The 24,749-nt window shown below is 41.7% G+C and overlaps 1 protein-coding gene across 7 annotated transcripts in view; it reads right to left on the bottom strand.

The window, feature by feature from the left end:
* The window catches only part of tanc2b (tetratricopeptide repeat, ankyrin repeat and coiled-coil containing 2b), a 253,724-nt gene that overhangs the window by 217,211 nt on the left and 11,764 nt on the right, over positions 1-24,749 (bottom strand). For all 7 annotated transcript variants that reach the window (XM_050059794.1, XM_050059793.1, XM_050059796.1 and 4 more), the window contains exon 2: positions 5,850-5,965. The gene's annotated coding sequence lies outside the window, so the exon portion shown is untranslated. The remainder of the gene's footprint in view (positions 1-5,849; positions 5,966-24,749) is intronic.

Raw genomic sequence — 24,749 nt, 5'->3', positions numbered from 1 at the left:
GAACTAGCCTTTAGTTAGCTTGGTAGGTATCAGCGTTTCTACGTATAGGAGCTATGGTCCTACAATAGTACAGTAGCTTGCAGTGTACGTACAACCAGTGCATGTCTGAATGTTGTGTTAACAAACAGTTACCAACAATTCCTGCTTGGTTTACCTTTAAACCAGCAGCATGTTTGGCTAGTTGGTTGTCCTCCCCAGATAAACACACTGTTACCAGCCACTACTTACTTTAGGTTGAGGCTGAGATACTACGCACCCTGGATCCCATCCCTCTGTGCTCAGACTGGAGTGCAGTGACAAGAACACAACCCCTCACTGGCTTCCCCCTTAACTCCCAACAGTGTTAGCTGGAATGCATGACTAAACCAGAGGTAGCCCTACCGGGAACAGAGCCTGAGGTCCCTGTGGGTGAGAGTTTTCTCCTATGTGTCACATGTGTAGCCCGCCAAGCTCTGTCTGAATGTTTTACATTAGACAAGACTACACTGCACAACAATCAGAGCAGCTAGAAGGGATCTCGAGCATTCCTCAGTCTTTATCACCTACCTGCATCATGTTCTTGTACATTCCAGCTACTTAAAAAAATAAACTCTTGTTCCATCTGCTCTAAATCTTCTGCTGATTTTGTAACTACAAGTCCAAACAGAGCCCAAAGAGAAACTAGCCTACCTACCACCACACATGGATGACTAAAAAACTAAAGCAACCAGATCAAGCCAGGGAGGACAGCTCCCCCACAATTCAAACAGAATTTCTCCTGCCTGTAAATTGGTTTTCGTCACAACTGGCTGTCAGAGTTGGCGTTTGTGGGTTTCAGTGTGTCAGATTTGACACAGCTCCCCTTCACTAGCTGTGGGCTGCAGCTAACCACCCACACCCCCCCACTGGGGAGCGACCGTCTTCTTCAGATCCCCTTCAACAACTTGACAACACTGATCACTCTCATCATCGTCCCCTCCAGCACTCGGCAGGGATTTACAGCCTGAAGCATCTGATTGGTCAAAGCCTGACTAATCAGATGAAAGCTTACAAATGCAGCTGTTTTACTGAAACAGCAACACGACACATGTAGAAACTGCAGCTTCTCTGTGTTGGAGAAAATACTGCAAACTACCACCAAAAGTTTCCACATTTGATGACACGCACAATTGGAGGACTAGAATCCAGTGCTTACTGCGCCTGGAGACACTGTCATGTTTCATCTCTGCACCAGTGACCAACACGGGAGCCATGCCCCGTCAATCACAAACTGACACATCCACGCTTGCATGCCAAAAGGGACAAGGCAGCGAATTACGGGATTTGTGCATCTTTGAATAGACATCGAAGAACATACTGTATCTGTGAGGCTGCTTAATGGGAGCACGCTCAATGGAGACGCTTGCAGAACAAAATTAATTTGTTTCCCAGGATGTGTAATGTGCAGGAGATGAAAAATGTTCGCGCACATAAACCCAATTAACTGCTCAAACAAAGAAATCCCTTCCTCACCCTCTTAAAATGTGAGTAATGCAGACCTTTGCGCCAGTTTATGGTGTGATTATAATTTATGCCACCTCCTAAGCAGCGCTCGCAAACTGTGTCTCTTTTGTGCAGCGCCGGCTTTACGGCCGTGGAATCTCAGAGGAAGAAAAGAGCCAGTGTCATGCGGTCAGAAGGCATTTTAGTCAGACAAAAATTTGTGTCAGCACTTTCTGCCAGGGAGCGAGAGGCCAGCGTTCAGAGCTGTTAGCCCCCTTCTCAGAGGAGAGCCAGGGTTTAATGGGACTACTCTTCCACTCCATTTGCCGGCCCGCATCTCACAGGCCACAGCTGCATGCATGTGAGCCAGCGACTGTCACTCTGCATACCTCTCTGCAGCCGGCGAGCTCCACACTCCCTTTAACAGCTGACAGAAGTTGCTCATCTTCAGACACACTCTTGACTACAGACATAATGTGTGTGGAGGAGACAATGTTAAACCCTGGTAAAGAGACTGCAGAGGTCACTCACTCCTTACTTAATTTACTGGTCAAGGAAATAATTTTACCAACTCCCGGTGCTGCTGTGGTCATATTCATTCTGATTAAGGCCTTGCGCAAAAAAAAAAAAAAAAAACTTCTTATAAAATGACTTTGGATCTATTTCAGACCCAAACAACAATTTCATGGCTGGCCAGTCACAGAGTAATTACATATGGCCTCAAGCCGGCACATCGATCAGTACTCACGACTTAAAAATGAGACTATTTTTGACAGACAGCTTCTTGAAGAGATGACAGCATCTCCACCGCACGCATTGTGAAAATTCACAATTAAAACTTAAACGGGTAACATGAAACTATTTTCTAATGATAGAGTTTTTCCTGGGCAAACAGCTAGAGTTATTCTGCAGTACCAACTCTCCTCTCTCAGAAAGATGAATCACTATTACGTGTAAAAGGTCAATCCTCCAAGGTTGAGCAGTTAGCAAGTTGTCAGGGTATTAGTGGACCAGTCTTTTACAAGAAGTCTCTTGAGCTTAAATTAATGTACAAAAATTGCAAATGGAAAAGTAAAAGTGATTTCTAGTCAGTTTCTACCATCACATTAACAGCTTCATGTGTTTGATAACATGTAGCACTTTTAACAAATTATGAAGCATTATTACGGTATATTTAAGACACTGCTGGATATGCAAACATGCTTCTTTTTTTTATGAAATCTTAAAACAAGTTCAAGGACCACAAAATGGAGGATAAAATGCCAGGATGAAATTGATTTACACCTTAATCTAAAAAGTTTAAAATAATTATTTTAATAAGGTAGACATCCCAATATTATGATAGAGACAGTTCACATCAAAATCCAAAGTACATATTTTTCCTCTTACCTGTAGTGCAATTTATCAGTCTATATTGTTTGGTGGAGTTTCAGAGTGTTGGCGATGTCGGCCGTAGAGATGTCTGCCTTCTCTTTAATATAATGGAACTAGATGCCAAAGAAATACATTTGAAAAACTCAACAGTATTGTCTTTTTCCAGAAATCATGACCTGGTTACTCAAGGTAATCCACAGCTGTTTCATGTAGAACTATTTTCTTTCAACTAAACTACACCAGCCAGTTGTATCACTGCGTAGAAGGAAGCATTCATATACCGCTGGCTTACTTAGCAACACTGAGCTAGCTAAGGTTACAGCTCAGGTCTGGTGGGAGCTTGCTAGTGGCGCTGCTAATTCGGCGCTAAAGGGAAATTTCGGTTTATTTCAACCCGTCTCCTATCGTCCTAAATTTGTTTCAAGTGACTAGTGACATAGAAATAATAGTTAGCATGTTAGCCGTTAGCCTAGATACAGCCGTAGCGTCAGACCTGTTAAAACATAAGTGAACGGGCAACCTTCAAGTGCAAAGTTAGTCCACTAAACAAGCTTTTTTTCCACAAAGACCGCCTCATATCGTTAGGATAAATGTCAGAGAACATATAGAAAACGACATGTAAACGTGTTGTCTTACCTTACCGGTGTGCTGCCATGTTTGTTTACCATTTAGCTCTGCTTTCCAAAGCGCGGCCGAAATATCGCGAGAACAAGCAGCGATCTCATACCGTGCCTGAAATCTCGCGAGCTCTAGATAAAGCCCAGCTGGATACTACTCCAGGTGGAGGTGTCTCGTCCTCGGTCACATCCAGACCTTGAAAATAAGGCTGCAACCGGTCCCATTCCTTGCAACAGAGGCATTCCTCTTCTGTGGGCACTGGGGCACAGCATTCACAGGTACACCACCAATCTCCAGAGCTACGCAGCCTTGCAGCAGCCATTCCTCCTCTCTCGTCCTCTACCTGTTGCGCCTCTCTCTCTCTCCTCCTCCGTTCTTCAATTTCACGAAGCTCTTCGTCAGTGTATTCTGGCTCAAATAAATAAGGGCGGCCATCAAACTCTGCAAAATCAAATTCCTCCTCCACAAAGTCGAAGTCTGGCAAAAAGTCAGCCATTATTCTATAAATCTTTCATAAAATAAATGAATGAACTTTTCAGGCTACTGTCCGGTTCTGCCTTCCAGCTGTTGCTGCTTGTTCTCGCGAGATTTCAGGCACGGTATGAGATCGCTGCTTGTTCTCGCGATATTTCGGCCGCGCTTTGGAAAGCAGAGCTAAATGGTAAACAAACATGGCAGCACACCGGTAAGGTAAGACAACACGTTTACATGTCGTTTTCTATATGTTCTCTGACATTTATCCTAACGATATGAGGCGGTCTTTGTGGAAAAAAAGCTTGTTTAGTGGACTAACTTTGCACTTGAAGGTTGCCCGTTCACTTACGTTTTAACAGGTCTGACGCTACGGCTGTATCTAGGCTAACGGCTAACATGCTAACTATTATTTCTACGTCACTAGTCACTTGAAACAAATTTAGGACGATAGGAGACGGGTTGAAATAAACCGAAATTTCCCTTTAATGCTAGTAACGTCGTCTCAAACCAACAAAGTTGATGTGCAAACCTTGTGCCCACCCTCTGGTCTCCCTCCAGGTCGCCATGCAAATTCCCTTTAGCACTTTTAACTATGCTATAACTGTTAGCTCTGTTGGCACCATTAGCAGTGTCAACAAGGTTAGAGGTGCTTACATACATTAGTTAACAATGCTAAAGGGGGTTTGAGGCTTAAAATGGAGCCACACTTGCAGCACTCACAGAAGCTACCTAGGGGGACACTGGAAGGTGGCCACCATGTTTCTGCAGCAACACTGTCCTGATGATGGTAACAGCAGTAATCCCAAATGAGCAGTGCTGCTAGCTAGCTTCCACCCAATGCAGGCAATGCACAGCGCAGCGGCCTAGGCTAACGTTAGCTAACCACTAGAGACCAGACAGTGGTCAGTGAGAATTATGTTTTTGCATGTTAACGCAGCTGTCTGGCCATCTGTCAGCAAATGCAACAGAAAATAGAATAAAAGACAAGACATTCACATCACAAAATTTCACCATCTCTGATTTTATAGCACTTTAAAATGGGGTGCTAAAGCTCACTGAGGTACTGGAGCACCAGGCTAAATGGAAAGGCCAATTGTATTTCATGATATTTTGCATTCTTTTCATAAAAATTGACAGATTAGGTTGATGGTTGATGAAAACTGGTATTCCTCTCAATCATGAGTAGATGCACGCTTCCCTCTGCACAGTAATACAGTTGGCAGGTGTAGTTCAGTAGAAACAAACTGCTCTCAACAAGGTCTGTGGATTACCTTGAGTAACTGGGTCATGCTATCTGGTTGCTGCTGAGTGTTACAAATGTATTTTTTGGCACTTTGAGCACCACAAGTCGAGTGCCATATAGTTCCATTACAGTGGAGAGAAGACAGACATCTCTACAGCTGAAATCTCCAACACTCTGCAATTCACACCAAAACAATTTAGACTGACAAATCACACTACAGGTGAGAGGAAAAATATGTATTTTTGATTTGGGGGTGAACTGTCCCTTTAAAGTCGGATCCTCTTTAGGTGTTGTAATGGAATTATTGTCCTTAAATCTTGAGAATTATGATTCCTATGATGTATTTTGATTTTGGAGTGCCCCTCCCTGATTGGCTACTGTATGAATTCAGAGGTTAAAAAAAGGAAAGAGAAATAAACACAGAAAGAACAAACAAAAGTTTTGTAAGTTCAGAATTGCAGCACAAACAACAACTGTGCTTTCACTGAATGCTTTCCAGAAAACAAATGTTAAAGAATGTAAATGTATTCTTGTCCTTGGCCCACTTGCAAAACACAACGTTAACAATGAATCTTTTGTTGCTTCACATGATGACCTTGCTGTGATGCACCAATAGGTGAAAAGAGGTCCCGGCTATGTAAGTTGGTTCAAGTGGCATGAAACTTGAGAGGTGACTCACCATGAGTAGACAGCAGGCAGGTCTCCAAATCCGGCTTTGAGGGCAGTGAGGCGCTACATTTCGCTGGGCTGAACCACAGTCCCGAGCCCTCTCCAGAGGGGACACCCAACAGTTCTCTACAAAGCCAACCACAGTGACAGAAAAAACTTTAACTCAAGGAGAGCAGTGGACTGAGAGAGTCTTGTATTGACACACAGCAGAAGAGGCAGAAGCAATTTGACATCCGGCTCAGTGGCGTGGAGAGTCAATGCAGTGGACTGTTGCTGCTCGCTCTCTTCACTGTGGATGATCTTTTTCCAACAGAGAACACAAACAGTGGTCGCTGATGCAAACAACACCGTTTGGGGTGGCTACAAGGGCTGGTTGTCAAAGGGCAGACTGGGACAGTAGACAGTTGTCACCCTCTTCAGGGGGAGGATCTGACATAAAGTGCTGCTTTCAGAGTTGAGATGTAGAGCCACATAGTCCCTAAACACTCTAACCAAATGTGTCATTCTGTCATTAGGTGGCGCGTTAAGGATCTGGGGGGCTGAAATGTCTGTGTTAGAGTCATGTGTTTAACACTAAAATGAGCAGGGAAATGGAGGGATGCAAAACCAAAATATTATGTTTGGGTTGCTTCCTTCTCTCACAAGACCAATTAGCAATGCCAATTAGTCTAGAACCTCTTAGTTCATTTTTAGATTTGAGCAAAGGTATGATTTTTAATACTGTCAAAAATACAGATGTTCATCTTTCGATTAAACTCATATGGAGAGGCTGTATTGAGGATGTATTGTATGTAGTTCACATACTGCCCACCACCAGAGGTCAGTCTGTACAGGCCGCTGAGGTGGCAAATATGGCAACAGCGAGTGCTGGGAATAGGTAGTGTGGCACACAAATACCTTATACCGTGGTGAAACTTTGGGAAAGTACGAAAGTAACCAAAAATAGATACTGCCCAAGCCTAGCTTACTGTATGCAAACCCACTGTCATTCCGAGGCTGTCAAATACCGACACTTTGTCACGCTCCTTGACGTCTCAAAGTGATGCACAGGCTAACCTTTAGCCCAGTGATTCCCGACTGGTCCAGTCACAGGTTCAGATTTCTCCTCAGTCATTAGTTCAAAGTCCACGCAGTTTAATATATTCAACATCAAACTTGAGCTGTTTTGCTGTCTCTGTCTTGTTTTACAGCAGGAAACAGCACTTCAAAATAAAAGCTCTGTGCTGGAAATTCACTGCACTTCAAAGTAAAGTGTGTCTTTTTTTATAAACTTGACATGTTTAAAAGTCGCTTGCGGTCCATTCAGAAAGGACCCATGATCCACTTTTGGATCGCAACCCACCAGTTGGGAGCCACTGCTTTAGCATGTGACACACAGCTGAAACACACTGTAACACAGTTAATGTTGTGAAACGGTCACAGTCAGCTTTAGGCAACAAAACTACTTGGTCAAGTTTTTTAAAAAACATACTTTTTTGGGTTTAAATAACTACGTTTTTTACGTGACGTAATGTAAATACATAACGAGTGATGTGAGTGTGTGATACCAGTGCATAAATTGGGTTATGTTAAGTTAAAACAATGTAGACTTTTGGTGCGGGACATGAACTGTGATCTCCTGGATGAAAGTCCAATTCTGTTTGACCCATCCACCTCCCCTCCCTCTTTTTTGCTCTTTATACTATGTCAGTTGTTTGTCAGCGTCTAGTATTGCCACACATGGGTTTACAGTGGAGTTAGCTGAAAGCCCGGTGCTTCGATGTCACAACGCTGTAACACCTGCAAGCCAAAAGTTATGTTGTCACACATTTTGCATTAAGTGCAAAGGCTCCACAAGTTGTTAGTCATCATATCAAACCAATCCCATTTTAGATAAACAGTTGTGATTGGTCAGCTTGGGTGAAAATCAGTCTGAACAGGACGGAGAACAGACGTATCTGCCAGAGCACATAAAACATGAGCTTAAAAATGTGTCCAGTTACCACACTATTTTTTTTTTGTAACAGTCTATTAAAAGATATTAGACATTATGCATCTAATTTGGTATCATACCTAGTCCAAAACATTTGGCCATCCAGTGTTTGAATCCACTCATCTTTCATGATCTCTTTCATCATGTTATAAACTGCAATAAAACACACAATGCCTCAAAATAATCTCTATAAAGATTGATTGGTTAGAGCTGCATTGGCGCACAGAAACAAATGTTCAGGTTTTCAGGCAATTACATAAACACAAGAGGCAGTTACGTTGCTCTGGAGAATTAATTAGCCCACACTTTCTGAAAGAGGACATTATTTGGTTTAAAATTAAGTTATCCAGTTTTTGTTAAACAAACAACAACACTAAAAAAAAAAATGTCTCCCAGTGTAATTCAACAAATTCATTCAAGCTTCCCAGTCATTGCACCGGCCCTCAATGCTCCCTCTGAAATATCCTCCAGTGTCAATGCAGCCGATTCCCTCATATTCATAAAGGACAACAACTAAGACACAGCTTCTGAATGTCATTGCTGCACAAAAGAAATCTTCAGACAAACAGCAACACAATAATCAAGTTTCCTCAAGGGTGTCACACGGACTTGATACTTTTTTTTTTCATTTTCTAATTATAGTTTGCACATTGCTCTCTGTGGGGAACACTTTATAAGACTTAATCTGAATTTCACACTGAGTTGCCAACACATTAATTAAGCTGAGACAACCAATGGGAGTCTAAATAAGTTAGAGCAATAATAATGAGAAGCAGCGAGAAAGTCATATCTCCATCATTCTCAGTTTGATTCTCAGAGTTATTTTTTGTTCGGGGCTTTGCAGGCTCGGATGGGGAATTTAAATAAAATAGCTTCTGTGAAGCCTTGCTTTGGGTAACATTTGGCTTTTTTAATTTAAAGTGAATAAAATCCCGCACACTGATCTTTTAATGAAATGCCATCTCCTCAATCAAACACACATACACACCATTTTTTCTTGATTTGCTCGGATTAAATGTCTGAAAAGGGTTTAGTTAGTTTTGTGTGTAAAAAAACTCTTTCTGTGTGTAACTTTTTAACAGTATTAATCTTTTTTTGGGGGGGGGGTGAACAGGTTGTAACGTAACTTAAAAACAGACTTTCCCTGACTTCTTCATTGCCTCTAGCAGCCTGTGGATTGACTCCTACATGAAGGTATTGAGGCCGAATTCAAGGGCTGCGACGTTATGCACGTTCTCATGTGTCTTGCCTATCATCAGCTTCGCTACAGTGATAACAGTGTGCAAAAGTAGCTAACATTAGCTAAGAAATGGGGTCCTATCATCTACAAACAAACAGCACCTGCCACAACACAGAGCCCACACATGCTGTGTTTCCGTTATATTCATTCTGCAGTGGCAGCCCGGGGGAGACGGACCTTCACTTAGCACCCTGTAGCAATCACCCCAGGGCTGGGGTTTGCATTGGCTGAATTCAAGTTGCTACAGCAGCTAAGTTCTGAGCTGCTGTTTAGTCTATCATAAAGCTATTACAATTTAAGTGTCCCCCGGTGCCGAAAAGAAATCCTAACTTTAGGGGAAGCACTGACGTGAAATATATTTTGATAATGTGGTTTAAGCTGGATAATATTAGCCAACGCTTGCTTGCTGACGCGGACAAATTGCTAGCTAGCTAACATACCAAAAAACTCTCTTGGGTGATAAACGTCATTCAATTCATCCAGACTCCAGGGCTGATATTGCTGGTAAATGACCTATTTGCCACAACTTTATCAGCTAACGTTACGAAGGAACCAACACCATATCAGTGCAGTGTACCTTAGTCAGACCTACAGCTAGCTGGCTAACATAACTTGCTTGCTTGCTAACGTTATCGCTAGCAAAATACTGTGGACTGGATGTCAGTTCGCTAGCTTGCCAAATTACTTCCCAAGCTAACGTGGTACGTGATACTAACTTATGTATTATGACAATTAGTGTTGATTTAGCCAACAATAAAAGATGAAAGTTAACAGTACAAAGTGCATTGTAACGTTACTAACGTTAGCCAAGAGCGATGCAGTAACTGCCAAAGAGCTAACCATAACCTGAGCTAATGTTAGCCAGCTAGCTGTAATGTAATGTAATGTAATTCTACATGGTTGTTTGTAACGTCAAACGTCAGCTGATAATGTAATCTGCAAAGAGTAAACCACTTGTTATTATAGAGCCAATGGTCCAAATGAAATATAGAAACACTGCTGATAGTAATGTTACTCTAAATATGTTTCATATTTACTTTACAGTCATCTATTAACAGAATGATACTCAATCACTGTCAGACTTGTGTTTGTCACTGTTTTGGCCGATGCCCAGTTGCTCACTCACGGCGGCTGAGTAAAAGCCCCAGAGAGCGACCAGACCGCGGTTCATCCCTCAGAGGGAGGCGTCACTATTAACAAGGATTTTCTAAACGTTACATACAAAACCTTAAATGGAGAAGACAGATAATTGGTTTGGGGTTAAAAACAGAAAGACATGCAACATTTTCCAAGGTCAACTCCCCTTGTCACTTGAAGCTAGAAGGGTCACAGAGGCCGGGCAGCTGTCCGCCCAGCAGACGACGATTAGAAGAGAAACAAGGGCAAAACACCTCCCTGAGCTGTTCATCTGGTTTACAACGATATGGACTGCTAAAACAAAATCTGGCACACAATGTGAAAAAAAAACCATCCATTGAAATCTCAGCCCCATAGAAAGCCTGTTCAAATCTCAATCATGTGGCAGAATGCATAATTCTGCTTTGTCCACTGGGTTTCTGTATTATTAACTGAAAAGGCCAGAAATAAGATCAAAACAAATTGTGCGACTGACACTCTAAGTCCCCATTTCACTGATAAATATGGCATTTAAGCGTCCCCTCTCATCTCCTTCTCAGAGGCCGTGAGTATTTAAGCTTTCATGTAATACAAATGCCTCTGTGTAAAGTCTAGCAGTTCATGTTTGCCGTTTTTTTTACAGCGGCTAAAGTGTGCTCCTTCACATCATGAAGAAACCGCTGCTCTGTCTAAGACTCTTTCTGCCACTTTGAGAAATAGTTTCTCAGACAAATTGGCCTGCTCGGACCAGACTCCCCACTCAGAGCGAGGTGCCGGAGTTCTCCCCTGACCATATTTTCTGTTTGCCAAACGTCTGGGAAATAAAACGCAGGGCACTGTGGACCAATTACTCACATAACAAAAATGAAAAATCACCTACCACTGTCATCAGCAATTAATTTAAGCTGCATTGGCCAAGACAGGATATGAAGAGAACAAGCAAAGATACAACTGTGGCTAATAAGGTGACTAATTTAAATGTATACTGAAAATTAATTAAGAGTCATATCAGCCTTTAATTCATGTTTCAGACTGAGGTCAAACAAAATGAGAGTTTTAGAAACGAACAAGATTTAAAAATCTCCTTCATGAAGATACTTTATGTAACATACAGTTTAGACCAAGAACCAGCCAAAGGATGGGAGATGTCTACTCAAGCGTTTATATGTATTATCCCAACACATTTGACAGAATAAATGATGGCAGTGTACTTTCTGCAAACAACAGATATGTAATATTTGTATATTATTTAGTTAGCAGATAAGTTTTACACTTCTTCACGTTTCAATTATGGTGTGGTTAACCCGTGGTTAGGTTAGGGCACAAAAGCCACATTGTAACGGTTTGAAAAGGTTATGTTTTGCCTTAATATACCAGCTTATGGTGGCGCAATCCAAAGGCAGGAAACATCAATGTATCTATAAAAATAACTGCTTTTCATGGTGCTATCCCAGCTGGAAACGCAGCAATGTCTTGTTAAAAAAAACAGCTTTTTTTGTGGCAGTGCCCCAGCTAAAAACAGTGACCTCTCTGTAAAAAAAAAAAAAAAAAAAAAAAAAAAAAAATCACATTTAGTCATACTATTCCTGCTGTAAACACAGCAATGTGTGAGAAAAAACAAAAGCTTTTCATGGTACTATCTGGCTAGAAACACAGCAATGTCTCCGCAAAAAGCAACCGCTTTTGTGGCACTATCCCCGGTGGAAACACAGCAATGTAAGCTAATAAAAACACCCACGTTTGGTGGCGAGAAAGCTTATAAAAAAGGTGTCTATCTATCTATCATCTCTTTCCAATGACAAAGTCAGCTCATATACTGCGTCACTTCAGAAACATTGATATGATGTATGATATGTATGCTGTACCATCCAAACACGAAAGGTGTAAAACGCCTCATATAATAAGCCAGGAGGTACGAAAATCAGCATAAGCTGCTGAACAACTTAACCGCCTCCAACACCTACTTATACTTCTTATACAGCCCAAATACTTTATCATAAGAAATAAAAATAGAACATCTGAGCAGCAGCCTGGCAGGTGTCTGAGCTTTAAGTGGCAGGTACAGGTTTGAATGACAGTGTGTTGAGCCGGTATCCAAGCACGCTGAATTAACAAGGGCCAACTTTAAACAATACTAACCTCTTTAACAAACACCTGCCATCTGCCGGTCTACACTCAACAAAGCAATGAAAAAGTCTGCAGTCGCTTTGTAACCACTGCTGCTATTTTCAGCACGAGCTTGATCTTATTCAGTGTTGATCAAGATGAATGAAACATTTAGGCAAATACAGTCTGAAAGCTGTCCTGGCAGAGGGGCTGGAGCCTTCAAAGCGTGGAGAATGGGATATGGGTTAGGGAGCTGGTTTAAAGCATTCCCTAAGATTAGCTCCTTTCTTAAAATCCATCTCATTACAGCAGTTACGTCTCATAAAAAGAGTGGGAATACTACTCAGCCGTTAATGCTGCGGCTAGCATGGTAGTGGAGCCTCAAGTGAAATGTGTTTCTCTTTATGTGTAGATCCCGGAGATACAGCTGGAGGAGGCAGGGAAACTATGACTGACCAAACGAATTAATGAAAGAGCATGGTTAATTTCCCCTCATTTCACGGAGGAGAGATACTGTGTTGGTATAAATGTGTTGATTATCTGCTACACACTGACAGTTTCACTAACCAACCACTGTGTCATTACCTCCCATTACCTCTCTGACTCCGTGTTAAAAAATGTATGCTTCAGGGCCTCCCATGTCTTCTTGGCTAAATGAAGAGGGAACATAATACAGCTTCCATGGAAGTGGCATTAACACTCTGTGGGATTTTCAGCTGGATATCAATTAGAGGCTCATTAGGCATTTAGAGATGGCAGTCCCTCCAGCTTCCTGTCGCCCACTGTGAAACTGGCTGACCCTGACCTTGAGGGAAGGCTGGTGCTCTCCGTGTCCTTTCAGCTCAGCTATCAAGCAACAGTATCGGGCGTGCTTCCTTTAAATCGAGTGTTTCGGAAAATGCATTGTTTAAAATCAGAGTCGTAAAGTGGCAGAGCAAAAAAAGTTTATGGATCTTCATAAGAACATAAATCATTGACCAGTGGTGGATGAGAGCTAAGTATATTTACTCAGGTCCGGTACTTAAGAACATTCTGAGGTAGTTTATGCTACTTTACACTTCTACCCCACTACATTTGGAAGGCAAATATTCCACTTCATTTATTATTACAGGTGAACCCAGCAGTATATAAAGTAGCTGAAATTAGTTCCACCTTTACCAGCTACATTAGTCATACATTAATGCATCACTAATTCTAATCCGGTGATATGTTTCAGATAATTTCAGACTCAGAACAAAGGAAAACTTCTCACATCTATTTCCAAACAGGTGCATAGGAGAGACAAGCAGAAGACAACTTGTAGAAAAAACTCCCACACACTGTTGAACTTGCAAAAACGATGACATTAATGCTGCAAAGGTTCGGTGACTAGACCTTCTTCAGGCAAACAGTGTTACAGTACAACTGCTTGCCTGATGAAGGTCTCGTCATTGAAACGCTGCAGCATTTAAGTCATTATTTTTGCAAGTTAGACAGTGTGCAGGAGTTTTTTCTATAAGATAATTTCAGACTGAAATTAGCCATTTTCCATAGGGATGCACCAATTCATTGGCTGAACACTGGTATCGGCCGATATTTGCCTTGTTGACTGCCATCGGCCTATCCACAAGTCTTGCGCAGGCATAGAAGCAGGGCTCCAGGCTAACGGCATCTTGCTGTCCCAGGGACAATAGGAAAAATGTTTTGGACGAACAGAGAGCTTTCCTGGGACACATTTGAGATTCAGTAAACTCATGATCGACGCATCAGTGGACGTACCCAATAATTTCCCTGAAAACACTACTGTGAACAATAGAATATGATACAATGTTTCCCATACATTGACGAGACTATGGCGGTCCACCATAGTCTAATTTGCCCCGCCATAGTTTCCAAAAATCGGCCAGATAAAAATTGACTCCGGTAAATGAACATCACTCTAGCGCACCAGCTGGAGCACCTACTGAGAATTCTTTGGCTTTTCAACGTTCTGTTTTGACCTTGCGGTACAAAGGAAGCGCACCAACCATAATGAAACCAAAACAGGAAGAGGATAGTGCTTTTGTTTCCCTGGTAGCTATGCCCAGTTACCAAAGAGTATCAATGTAAGTTTTTTGCAGTTACTATCTCCAGTAGTGGAAATGGCGGATGGTGGAATAACCAAAGGAACTGTGGAAAACAAAATGCAGCATGTCCCAGGTTGCTGGTGGCTGCTAGGGTTTGAGGAAATCGGAAAAAGATTGGATTTTCTTAGTGATAGCGACACCAGCAATGATACATGATGCTAATACTTATGTACTTTTACTTAAGAAATATTTTGAATGTAGGGCTTTTACCGGTTACAAAGTATTTTTATTTTATACTCGTGTATTGCCATTTTTACTTAAGTAAAAGATCTGAGTGCAAAATGCAGTCTCCACCAGTTGGACAGCAGTTTGGGTTCACTTCATTTTGAAACTCAGCATGAGAAGAACTTCAAAGATGAGTCCGATAAAGCTGAGTCAATCAAGAGGGCCAAATATGCTGTGTACCCTCAGGCTACAGGGGGCAGCTATAAAATTTCAGAGTGTATTGCTAAATGTGGGAAACCATTCACAGACGGAGAATACATAAAGGAGGCTTTTGTTTGATGGATTGCCGAATAACGACACCATCATATTCAGGATTCAGAGGAGCTGTTGAGAGGCGCATTACTGAAATACTGACATTACTGAAAACCAGACAGACACATAAATTGAAAATAAATTAGATGCGCTTCAACAAATGCCACTAGCACACCTTCACTTTTGTAAACTGACGCACATCATCATAGAAAAAGTTGCCGATCCATGCTAAGAACACATCTGATAGACCAGTTTTGCATTTTTATTTAGAAGATGAGACGGCAATACAAGCTGCCACGTTTACACAGGAGGACCGAACTCTTACCTCGGAGTCTCCAACAGTTGCCTGAATTACAGTACTATCTTAATTTCACTCTTGCAAAGCGTACTGCAGAGTAATGCATTTCGCTCTGCTCAGCACTGCATGTTTGTATGTTTACTCATCTGGCCTCGTGCAGCTCCTCTTTATTCTTGCCCCTTGGTGTGCAGTTTGGGGCAGAGGTGGTATGGAGTATTTTTAGACAGACTCAGAGGGGACTCTATGTTCTGACTGCTAACACAATGAACTCTCATGCCTGAACAAGGACATTTTCTGGTGACTGGAGGCTAAGCTGCAGACCACTCCCCTACCTTAAAAACAAGCCAGTGTTGAAGAAAACCAGTCACTGAAACTAGCCCTGTGCTGTGTATGGACTCTGTCAACAATCTTTTTTTATCACAGAAAACTGGCAAATCCTTAAAAAGTCTTTAATGCATTTTGAAGAGCATCTCATACGGAATATTCTGCATGTACACAGAAATACAGGATCTGTAAAAATACTCTGTTAGACAAAGTGCATTATCCTTACATCACGCTAAGTGCCACCAAGGGGTACAGCGCTGTAGATCCCACAGTAAAGCTTAAGTAGAGACTTTTCATTTGCAAAGGACAAACCCATGCAGCTGCAAGCACTGTGGTCAGTAATCTGACATTTGGTTGAACTGGGAAAAACTGAGTGCATCTTTTCGATCTGCATGCACTTTCCTTTTTAAAATTTACAAGTGTGCTGAGTGAAACCATCTTGGCTTTAGCAAAACACAATAGTTTTGCTAAAAGGAGTTTTAAAAATAGCCTGCATGCTGTGCCACGTAGCATTACAGGGCTCCAGACTGACAATGTGCAGAGCAAAGGCCACTTCACTTGATTCATTTAGTCAAAATGCACTGCTTGTGGGCGCTGTATTCAGTGTGTTCGGTAAAGCTCGGTCGGTGTGTAATATTGCCTCTCTTGCAACATTTAAGTTATTGAGTTATCCCCTAATAAAATCTATCAGTACATGCCTGGAAAGTACAAACTTGAAATTATGCTTTTGTGGACTTTGTAGCTGCAAATATTAGGCTGCTTGTTTGGTCTATTAAAGAGCAAGCAGCGGAAATATTTTAATGGACTGAAAAATAGCAAAAAGAAGATCAACAATGTACAATTTTCATCTCATTATTTCATTTGTTAAAAGCTGACAAATGGGTTTCTGTAATTTGTAAACCCTGCATACCGCTATATTTCTATCTTCAATTCAAACAAAACACAAATTAAATAAGTGTGGCCACAACTAATTGCAATTTTCCTCATATTAATCCATGTATTATGTTTTAATTGATTGCTACTTACTTATTGTATTATGAAATGTCACAAAATACAGTCAAATGTCCATGGTATGGACGTAAAGCCCAACAACAGTAAACAGGGTTCAGTTTATAATTATATGAATCAGAAAAACTGAAAACCCTCTCAATACAAAAATAATGTAGAGGCAAGTGCTCAATCAGTTTAATGTGTAGTTCAGGGAACCTTAAAGTGCACTTGAGGATAAAACATATTGATCACAGAGAAGAAGATGCTCTGCAGGCACTCTAAGGCCGAGCAAGGAGAAATGTTATATCAAAAGTCTTTATTATAGTTATAGTTATCAACACTGAAAACCCTCTTATTTTGAAAAAGAGCATGATTTTACACATGTATTTTTTCAACTTGAACACTATTGTCATGTTTTTGTGTTTAAGTGACGTAATGGTATAATGGAGCCAACGGTTTTTGAAACAGGTTCAGTATTATGCGAGAGCGCTGCAGCCAGCAGCGGCAAAACAGGCTTCAATTTAAACACTTGGGGTATGTTTGCACCATGGACTGTAAAAATAATGGACGTAGCTACAGTAACGTCACCTACTGGTTTGTGGACCTCCTGTTTTGAGGCCTTAAATTTGGCATTTCGTCCGTCAGTATCTTGGTTTTTAGGAGCCAGAAGTGACCATATTTGGATAGAGGGTGGCACAGTGGAGGAACGAGGGCTGGATCTGACTTAAAGCCGACGACACTATCAGTTGACAGCCTGTCGCTCAAAGTGGCCCGCCTTTAATTATGTGTAATTATGAGCCTTAATAAGATTAAACAGGTGAGATATATACAAATTCATCCTGTGTACAGATGTCTTTAACAGGGAAACTAGCTACAGAGACCAAAACTGTTTTTGTACCAGGCTCTAAACATGTTTATTACTGCCTTAAAGTTGGGCAGTTTAATATTGGCATCTATGGGGATTGACTGGCTTCTGGAGCCAGTCTCAAGTGGCCATTCAATTAATTGCAGTTTTGGGCACTTCCTTGTTGGCTTCAGATTAGTACTCCAAGTGTCTGACAACATTATGGAAAGGATCCCTACAGAGATAGACCTTTCTGTTAAATAGTAAGAGCCTTTTTGTTTAACCAATACAATCGCCATCACCAAACCACCGGACTGCATTTAAATAAACAGTAATTTTAGCGTGTATAGAGGCAGCATATTTTCATGTCTAACTGGATGAATTAACCCTATGGGCCCTAGGCGTTTTTGGGGTATTTTTACTACCTTTACTTTTAAGCTCATATCACGGCTACATACACATGCTATATCTTGTTTTTTCAGGACAATCTGGGCTAACCAGATTTGCCATCATTACATGTCCTCCTATGGGCCTGTATTTTATATTAATTTTATATCAATGAAAAAAACAAATCTGTATGACTAAATTCTTACATTTTTACAGGTATCTCACCATAGCAAGTTGGAAGAAGACATATTCTGCCATATATGAAGAGGGGAGACTCTCTGNTATGGTGACTACGGCCCTGTCAGCATGCATAATTAGGCTGCAGTTGTCTGGGTGCGCAAAGGTGAAGTGCGCTTGTCTTGTCATACAAAGTTTGATGGGGTGTCAACTGGACAATATGGAGATATTTGCATCTTGAAAGCCGGACTACAAATGTGGATAGACAGGGAGAAACACAGTAAGATACGATATTCCTCACTATATGAAGTGACTGATAACAAGATCTGTATAATGGATTGTAAAGAAATTCGTCAGGTTTTTATTTTGTAGACACTTGATCTGTATTTATAGCGTGATGGGATGACAGCACAATGATGTGTGTGGTATCACTGGAAAGCTCTGCTCCTGCACTTCCATGTGATATGCATGGCATTTCTGTGCGACCCTGCATTCGCGAGTAATCCATCCAACAGTAATGTGTGTGCAGAACTGTATGAAAGCTCTGTTATACATCATTTTAGTGTAACTTTATCATTTTTTTTTCGCTGTGAAAACATTGGACTACCGACAAGTGCTTGGTCTTGTCGGAAAGCTACGATTCCGCTGTTTCACGTGATCCATAGAGAAGAACAGGTGTGAATTTGGACGCACTATGCGTCGTTCGGGCCCATAGGGTTAAGGGTTTATTTCAACTGAACCAGAACGGGTGATTGTTGGAGAGTAGAAAGACAGCTTCCTGAGTTTTATTTCGTCTCTGCTGTCTTTGAATTAAGTGTGTTTTACGATGATAAAATACTGTTTATTAAAATGGAGTCTGGTGGGTTTGGCGATGGTGATTTTGGGGCTGTACCTGGTTAGACAAAAATGATCTTACTCTTAAAAAAAAGATCTTTCTCTGGAGGGATCATTTCCATGATGTTGTCAAACACTTAGAATAACAATCTGAGTCTATCAGTGGCAAACACAAACACTTTCAGTGGACGTACATTAGGGATGCACCGATCCGATATCTGGATCGAATATCGGCCCCGATATCATCAAAATAGATGGATCGGGTATCGGAAAATGCAACCTATACCTGAGACAATCCTTTCCGTTTAAATCTACTGACACATCTTGCAAATTATGTTTTTCTGCTCACTATCCGACCGTTTAAAGCCGAACAAGTCCAAATCACGGACGTAGCACCGTTTTTTTTAACCAGCTTCTCTTGCTCCACTGTCTCTGTGCTTGCAGCCATTTTCACACTGAGGCAGGTGCGATGACATCATCGACGATAGGACAGTAGAGCGCAAATCTCTACCGTGGGCCAAATTTATATCATTTCTACCGTCTACCGCATATACCGCGCAGCCCTAATGTAAAGGTATATAGCTTTTTAGGTCAACCATGGTATCGGATCGGTATCGGGTATCGGCTGATACTCAAAGCCACAGCATCAGGATCTGTATCGATGCTGAAAAAGCTGGATCGGTCCATCTCTAACGTACATTGACAATACAAAAATGCAGTGGGTGGTTACATTGCAGCCTGTTTCGAGGCTGCCAGCTGCAGCTGTCTCGCTCAGTACTGGATGAATTTCAAAAATTGTTGTTCCCGTTATTCACTTAGACACAAAAACATGGGAAAATAGGTTAAAAAATACCGAATTTACCCTTTAACAGTTTTTTTTTTTTAAATTGTGGTCAATGATAATCAGTAACTTTCTACTTCCAGACAAGGCAATATTGGAAATAAAAAACAAACACTGGGTTGGCGACACAGTGTTTTGACTGCAGACACTTACGTTTTCAAATGCATTACGCGAAGAACAGATTCACATTTTTCTCTCTGTCAAAACCTTCATAACAGATCAGATCATAATAGCATAGTGACGTGGGACTGAGCAGACTTAATCAAAATCTGTACTCTTTGGCTGCTATGGTGCTAAATGATAAATCTGATATCACAGACACAATGACAGAACCCCAGATTACCCTCCTGATAACTGATAAGAAACTAATGTCATCAATTCACAGAATGTGCAGACAAAACTGTGAATAACTAAAACAATGGCGGTAAAGCTTCCTCAGCCTGACCACTCTGTGAACTGGCCTCTTACTGGCTATTGCCTCACTCCACAGAGCGATGCAAGGTCATATCAAACATCTTGAGATTAAAAGTTCATTCTTGACTTTGCTGTCATGGAAGTATTGTCCTTGAATCTTGGGAATTATGATTTACAGCCTTTTATTTATTGGAGTTCCTAAATACAAAGGGTATCATTGAAGACAGTGTTGGCCTCGACTCAAAACAGCGCTACTTTTCATAAAATCCTTTTCTCCTACACTCCTACACTCATCGTCACACCCTGTTTTAGCACACAAAGCCAATGGAGGCAGCTGTATTAACAACAACGTGTCCACTGTGTTCTACAGTCACACAAATGCCTGGCAAATTATAATGGAGTTAACCCATTAATGGCACTTCACATCACAAAGCGGAGGCCCATCTCCCACCACTTACTGCGCACCACATACGGAGGAACAGTGGAGCTATTTAGATATGACAGAGCACTAGTGTTTCATTGACAACTTCACACCGGCCCACAGATCACATTTAAAAAGCCTTGGCAGCAGCAGTGTCAATGCGCGAGCATTAAGCAGATGACATGGTGGTAACCTATTTGTCTTGAGCTGAACCCATTATAGCACGCAGTTAAAATGCACAGCTTTCAGCATGGAAGGCGAAGTCCCTGCTGGTAATCTGCTAACAGTGACACCAGATGTTGTGAGTGAGAAGAACAGGGAGGATGAGAGCAAGGGCTGGATGATGACTGCACAGAAGGAGACAGATGAGGAAAGTATATGGTGGGTGTAAAACAAGCGGCTTCCTCTAGGGATGCAAAATGAAGACAATGCAGAAGTACCAAAAACTGCATTTCTTCTAATGGCCATTTGAGGCTGGCTCCAAGAGAGAGTCAAGCCTCATACACCCTCTATGTTAAAATACCCAACTTTACAAAAGAAATAAACATGTTTACAGCCTTTTGGCCTCTATAGCTAATTATAACATTCATGATTACATTTTATTAAGGCTTATACACAATTAAGGACGCTTTGAGTGACAGGTTGGTGTCATCTGTTGACAGTCGACTAATAGTAATCATTTAAGGCCATTAGTCGACTAGTCACCCATGTTTACAATAATAACTTAATTATTAAATGATATATTTTTGGTAGCATGTCCAACACGCTATTAACTAGCCTGTGTAACAACCGCAGGTACCAGCCCTGTAAATTAGGGGCCATACACATGCTGTGACTTTAACCACCTGGAAAACGTGAGGTCGGGCGCTGGGTGCTACTCTTGTGCCTTTTCTGTGCCAGCTTTTTATGAGCACAGCAGCAGGTTGTGGATGAGGTTACTAAGCAACCTTAACAAGCATCGCACAGCCTGTTGACCTGAAACCCTGAGTGCAGAGCTGATCTTCTTCCAGGAGCTGTTTTTAAGTGTGTAGGCCTATCGTCTGTGGGACAGATGTAAAGCTCTGGGTAGCCCTGCACTAACATGATCAACTTTTATGTATTTATCAGACTGAATATTTACAGAAGGGAAAGATATCTGTGGGCTGTGATTGGTTTGTGTCTGACTGCTGAGTGTGGCCACTTCCTATGTCTGTCCTTTCAAATTAAATTCTCACATGGTCCAGTGATAAAGGTTTTGAATTATTATTATTATCATCATTACTGTAGTAAATCGATGTACCGTGCTAAACAAACTAACAGCTATGGTTAGGGTTAGCTTCACCCTCTCATCCAAACATGGTTACTTCTGGCTCCAAAAAATCCAAGATGGTGACAAAATGCCAAACTTGGGGCTTCAAAACAGGAGTCCACAAACCAATGGGTGATGTCACAGTGGCTACGTCCATTATTTTATAGATCCAGTGGTGTAAAACTATGCACACAAAAACTGAGGGGAGTTAACAGAGGTCACTGGTTATTCCCAACACTGCAAGGTGAAGGTTGTGGATATCATAGCTGTTGTTCCAGCTCAGAGACACAGCTTCCAAGCCTGATGAATACTCTGCCATTCATCTGCCATCAGCAGCTGGGGTCGGCTCAAGCAGCTGCCTAATAGGCTAACGGGGATCTTCGGCTCCCAGGAGGAAAGTTTGAGTGGCAGACTGACTGGATACGGCCGCACAGCCAATCTTTGTTATCTAACATCCGAGCCATCTTGGCAGGATCAGGTAATGTCGTGTAATTTAAGAGGCAGCACACATAAAAGGAATGCATGTAACACTTCCACTTGTCCGGAGAGAAGTGATTAAGTTGATTTCATTAAAGCTGCAATGCAGCAGTGAGCCCAAAGACTCCAGTCACAGCAGTAACTGCCAATATGAAATATATCAGTGCAAACGAAGGGGAAATGGGTAGAAATGACTTCCCAGGCTCAGCGAGAACAGGCTTCTAGTCCCAAACAAATACATCAGCCTGAGCATGTTGTTACATGTCAGCATCTTTCAGGTCGTATAAGCCTTTTAAAGATAATTTTCTGCATCCAAACAAAAGAGCACCACTTAAATTTCTTCTGTGGGGCATTCACAGGCCACTTGAGCCAGCAGCTGTGCTCCATTCCCACCAAGTGGCTTACCACTGTTTTCAAAGAGAACACACTGTGCCAGTAAGTCAATTCTGATTGTGATGTTTGATCAGGATTATTTTTAGTAGAAGCAGTAGTCTTATTAGTTCTGATGTGTGGCTTCCACAGGTAGATGTTTTGAAGGTAGCACAGTGAACTGTGACCTGTGTTCATCTTGTTATTTCGTGCATATATGCTTCTCCTGCCTGTGATGCACCGATTTATTAGCCGAACATCGATATTGGCTGCTGGCTGTTGACTGCCATCGAGCCATCAGCTAAGAAGATGACATTCACAGATGGCAGTCGCCGATGTTTTCCTGTTGTGTCACATCAATTTTGCACAGGCTAAAAAGCATGGCTCGAGTCTAATGGCGTCCTGTTGTAGTGGTAACGATAGGAAACCTGTGAAAAACAGAGACAGGTCAGGAGACGCACCCTATTGTTTCCCTGGTAATGCGACATCGTGAACAACAAATCCATGTTGAGAGTGAGTTAACGTTAGCTGTAAGCTGTTGGCAGCTGGTGGCTGAAACTAACAGCTGACGGAGGTTGCACTGAGTTACTTTATGATGCGTTCAAGTTCTATTCAGTAAAAATGATTATTGTACGAAGGTAAATTATGATATCATCATGATGTGTCTCATATAGCTCATACCCCCTTCACCCCCACCCCTGACTGGCGACTTCGGAAGGTCTCTTTTGAGCCCAGTTCAGACCAAAGATTCGCGAGGAGATGAAACCGTTTTAGAACATTGCAGAGAAAAGCTGCAGCGGTGTGAACTGGTGGTCTGAGCTTGACTTAAGCCGGCTGATGGTGTCACGTACAACTCAGCTGGTCAAATCGCTGGCGGCTGGTTTTAAAACACGAAGCATTTCACTTGTTTCTTCAGGCAAGTCTGCTGGTCAAGTCAAAATGGCGTGTTCACTTGTCGCGGCCAGTGCTCCGTCCCCACCGAGCCGTCTGTTTCCGTCAAATGCAGCTGTAGCCAGTATCTCACTATCACTATCCTCCGTCATATTTTAAGAGCTACAAATCATATTCAGCCACAAAATAAACCTGAAAAGCTGGAAATCATAACGGAAGTACAGAGAGTTGTTGCATAGAGATGATACACTGTCACATCAGGTTGCATTGGTGTGAACCGCCAAGTTTTTGAAACATTGCATAATGGTGCATTGCAAGTAGTAGTTGCCTGAAATTTTAAAATATAATAAACAAAGGTAGGCTACTCTTAAACTTAGTCTCCTTATTAAACAGAGAAATACCACCGCACACCTTCTGAATTGAAGTTTATCTCTTTCATCAAACTAAAACTAACAGCTTAACTGCCTTGTTAAGTCATTGTTAAACACACCTAAATCAAACTGGACACAAAAGATATAAAACTCACCAAAGCAGTCTTTGTTAGTCTTGTTAGATGTCTAGTTAATTATTCCAATAATCACTACCTCTAGTTTTGTCGTAATAAACCCTTAATTCATTGGGGCAGTTGTAAAAAGATGCCGTTTTTCCTTGTGGTCACTCTGCTGTCGCTGGCCGGCTGTTAACAGTCCTGTAATATTATCCCCACAACTCATAGTCGTTGTTGATGGTGGCTCATGCTGTACACTAATACATCCTTAATACAGCATCACCATATTCGTTTAATAGAAAGATGAGCATCTGTATTATTGACGGTACTGAAAATCATACCGTTGGGATTTCTAAATGCCCTGGTATACTGTTATACCGTGATACTGCCCAAGGTTAAACAAAAAGAAAATAAACAATAATAACAAAACATAGGTATTGGCTATCGACCAAATTTAAACATCAGTATCGGCCCAGAATTTCACAATCAGTGAGGTTTTTTGCATAGTTTATAAATCAGATGTAATATTTAATGGAGAAGTGTGGATAAAAATAAGAAGCAGTATAGTTGTCGGTGAAGATTCTCAGTCATCCAGGTCATGGTCATCGTAAGTGCTATATCGTAGGCAACTGGACTTGTTTGCGTTTCTTGAAACTCACAATGTGAGTCGTTGACCCACCTGGCCACCATGTGAGTCGTTAGGGTCAGGTGGGACCAGGGGTGAATGGGTGTGAAGTCGTCTGGGGAGGGATCCCAAGACTGCATTGTAGGTGGCGGATAAGTAGTGTCGTAAGCCACCACCTCTGTTTAACGATGGTCGTTCCAGCTTGACGTAGATGGCTTCTTTTACCC

The sequence above is a fragment of the Epinephelus moara genome, chromosome 13 (assembly GCF_006386435.1).
Source record: "Epinephelus moara isolate mb chromosome 13, YSFRI_EMoa_1.0, whole genome shotgun sequence".
NCBI lineage: Eukaryota > Metazoa > Chordata > Actinopteri > Perciformes > Serranidae > Epinephelus > Epinephelus moara.
The sequence above is the reverse complement of the archived record's forward strand: the minus strand, read 5'-3'. Positions and strand labels throughout refer to the sequence as shown.